Below are 3,879 nucleotides of genomic sequence, written 5' to 3' on the forward strand. Positions count from 1 at the left end.
CTTCAACAACTATTGAAGCGGAGGGAGTTGCAATTTTTACTTATTTCAGAATGGAGAGAATTTGTCTAATTTTTCTTCTCTTCCTCCTAACTTCTACTATAGGAGTTCATGGATCCCTCACCTCGTTGGACGGTATGACACCCCTCTTAGATTTCAACTCCTCGGCAGCTTCGGCAATAGCCTCTAGCATGTCGAGGAGTTTATCCTTTCTGTTCTTGCACACTTTGCATTTGCAATGAGAACAAGAGGGTGAAGAGGGGTGAAAGGGACCACTGTAAGGGTGGGAGGGACCGGTGTAGGGGTGAGAGGGAGAACCTGTGCAAGGGGTATTTTCAAACATATTTATTTTTTGCTGAGCACCAACATGCTCATAATCACGACTGGCAGGAGAAGTAGTAGCAGAATGGCTGCCACCATCGCAAACAACTGCACTAGCAACACTACTAGAAGAAGCAACCGGATCTGTTGCAGTTTAAGTTTGGTCATAAAGAGCTTCAACATTAGACTGACCTTGCCTAACTTCTCTTCTTATGGATGTTGCTCCATCCAATTCCTTCTTTATTAACTCCACCGTTGGGTCTTCTTTTGTATCAACAAGACCTAGAGTAAGAAAAGAAGTCATCCCCAGCTCATCAATGGTAGGCACGATCCAAGGATGCACAACCTATAAAAAAAAAGATCGGAGGAATTTAAATTATATAATAATAATTTGCAGTCAGTTGGGTGACATGGGGATCGGGTTATGTTAACACAGCCAATTTATACAACAGACGATCTAGCTACCGCAACAACTAATCTGTATGTTGAAACAGATTGATAAAATATTGCATCAGAATACCCATCTGTTTCATAATTTACAGTAGATGGGTAATCTGTTGAGTAGGTTTGAGGGAACATAGCAACATATGGTTAATATGTTGCAAAATATAGATCGTCTGTTACATCAGATTAACCATCTTTGCACCAGTTGTAGCTGACGGGTAATCTGTTGCAACAGATTACCCATCTGTCACAACAGATAAAACATCTGTTTCAATATCTTTTTTGAGGAAAATTATTTTAGTTGATAGAAAACCTACTGCATCATCCGGAGGGTTAAAGAGATCAGCCTCGTTGATATTTGTTTTGGTTCTCTCTACTGCAACCAATCACCTAAGGATCCTTGGATGTGAAACCTTATCCAGGTAATCCATGAAATACTTTCGGAGGGGAGGAGTGACTTCACATGCCCAAGCCTAAAAATTGTAAACAGGAAGCAAGCAAAAAAAAAAAGTCACAAGTATATTCAATATAAATTAATGAATGAGTAAAAATAGAGATCAATTTTACCATGAAAGACCAAGGAAAGCCGTATAATGTGGTCGTCTTTGGCTTTAGCTCTTTCAGTAAATATTTGACAGTCAAGTAGTAGCTGTCGTAGCCCCAGGGATAATCGTTGAATTTTCTAAAATCATCAGCAAGCGCCAACAAATCATGTTATATGACTTTCCTGACGTCTCTTGCCAATAAAATGGAATGGACAAACCAAACTAAGCACAATTTCTCCCTGTAGTGCTTTGGTATGTCTTTATTCTTGAAATCCGCTATCAAATCCTTTACTTTGTAGCTAGGTCCAATAATTCCCATTAACCCATCTTTTTTTACCTTGCGTTTGTTGGACCCTTTGTGGGGTGTTTTCTTGATGGGAGGTTCTTCTGGACGATCGTATCTCAAGCTCATCACAATGGCAAACTCTTTCAATCCAAAACAAACTGGCATGCCACAGTAGTTGATTCAGACTTCATCCATCTTTTTTCTGCCCTCCTTCGGACCTCTATCATCCCCTGCATACATGATCCTTTTCTTGAAAAGGCCATATACCATGATCATTGGAAAACGGAGAGGGCGGTCCCCAGACAGCTCAAGAAAGTGTGCAAAGCAGCTCTTCTTAAAAAGTCCATCTATGCTTTCCTTCTTCATAATACTCCTAAGTTCGTCAAAAGGTTTCCCCAACTGACATTTAAGTACAATATCACCAAATACTGCATTAGGGTTATTCATCGGCATCGCAACTCGAAACTTGTCAATACTAATGGTTTTGATAGAATCATGTTGGAATTTCGATATTATTTCATACCCCATTGGTGAGGAGTTATCACTTTCCTCGACTTCATTTTGCCCTGACTGAGATTGTTCTGCAAGTTCCTCCAAATCTATCTCTACTCTAGCCTTTTTTGTTTGGTGATCGGAAGTTGATCCACCTTTTCCACTTTCAGTTTTTTTTCTTTTGGGAGACATCTTTTAACTACAAACAAAAGAAAAACAAAAAATACATTGCATCTGATGTCTGCATAATTTTTTAAAGAAAGGTGAGACAAATTTCATTAAATTATTCTTACCACATAACTAAAAAAAATACTCCAACGGACAACCCATCAGTTGGATCAGATGGGGAACCCAAATCTGCTTAAAGACCTATTTAATATCTCCCAACAGATATTCCACCTGTTGCAACAGGTGGAGAAATTTCAATAAATTATTCTATGCCACATTACAAGAAAATACTCCAACGAATAACCCATCAGTTGGAACAGATGGGGAATCTATTTGAAGACCTATTTAATATCTCCCAACAGATCTTCCACCCATTGCAACAGATGGACCACCACCACCACAACCAATGCCACCAAGACCACCACCAATGCCACCAATACCAACACCAAGACCACCAATACCACCTTCAAAAAACACAAATACCAACACCACCAACAACAGCCACCAACAACACGACAAACACCATCCAATAATACCACAACAGTCAACAAAACACTGAGAGAAAAACTTGGATTTTCTAGGGTGCTTCCTACATTTTTAGCATCAAAACTCAAAATTGTTAATCTATTCTCGAAGATAATACAAATAAAGTCTTCTTTTTTTATCATTAACTAAAAATTCCTATTTTTTAGAATAAAGAACAAATGTAGAAATATTCTCGAACTCTGTTACATGTGAATATAGAGAAAACGACGGATAAAAGAGGGAATAAAGTCGAAAAAAATAACTATAAATGGGAAGAAAATCGACCTGTTTTGAAGGGTTGAGCAATATGTTGAGTAGTTGTTGTTTGTATTATTGAGAAGGATAGAACACGCCGAGAGAGAGAGGGGGGGGGGGGAGAGAGAACTTAAGTTTTGAAATCAAAAGTTTTTTGCGCAAATGGATTATTTGTATGGGTTGATTTGTAATTTTCGAAAAGAATGACAAGTTTTGAAATTTCTAATTTGGTCCGAATTGATCTTAATTAATTTTAAAAATTTCAAAAGATATAGTTTTTAAAACATTGAGTTGATGAGAACTCATTTCAACTCAGAGTGATCGATCGACGACTCGGGTCAGGATGAACTCAATACCAACGCCATGCAATTGCAAAGACTCGATTGGATTTGTAATTGACCCTGAGAACTCATTCATTCATCCCTAGTTCCACCTAAATCATCTTAGGTACCATCACTATCCTAACATTGAGTTGATGAGTACTCATTTCAACTCAGAGTGATCGATCGATGACTCGGGTCGGGATGAACGCAATACCAATGCCATGCAATTGCAAAGACTCTATTGCCCAAAATAAATTTATGATTTTGGTTCCAAAAATTATTGTGAACCAACAGTCTTATCAATACATTATCTTTTTCATAAATATATGAAAGAACAATTCCCTTTTCCACTTTTTTTTTCATAAGCAAGATTTATCCTTTAATTTCTTTCTAAATTAATTTTCTTATTGCATTTTTTGAAACTTTCTCTATAACATAAGCTATTGCACAGGTGATGATAGCTCAAAATTTTTATTATTAGGTGCCTTTTTTGAAAAAGAAAAATAATTTTTTTCACCCATTA

General features: G+C 37.4%; 1 long non-coding RNA gene across 1 annotated transcript; it reads right to left on the minus strand.

Annotated features, from left to right (window-relative positions):
- Nucleotides 1–604: 604 nt before the first annotated feature.
- Nucleotides 605–1,390, minus strand: LOC124891999. Its single transcript, XR_007050016.1, has 3 exons — nucleotides 1,330–1,390; nucleotides 1,080–1,235; nucleotides 605–664 (listed from the first exon to the last, which is right to left on the minus strand). It is a non-coding gene; the product is annotated as an uncharacterized LOC124891999 (long non-coding RNA).
- Between the last annotated feature and the right edge of the window lie 2,489 nt (nucleotides 1,391–3,879).

This window comes from Capsicum annuum, unplaced genomic scaffold (genome assembly GCF_002878395.1).
Source record: "Capsicum annuum cultivar UCD-10X-F1 unplaced genomic scaffold, UCD10Xv1.1 ctg4299, whole genome shotgun sequence".
Taxonomy (NCBI): domain Eukaryota; kingdom Viridiplantae; phylum Streptophyta; class Magnoliopsida; order Solanales; family Solanaceae; genus Capsicum; species Capsicum annuum.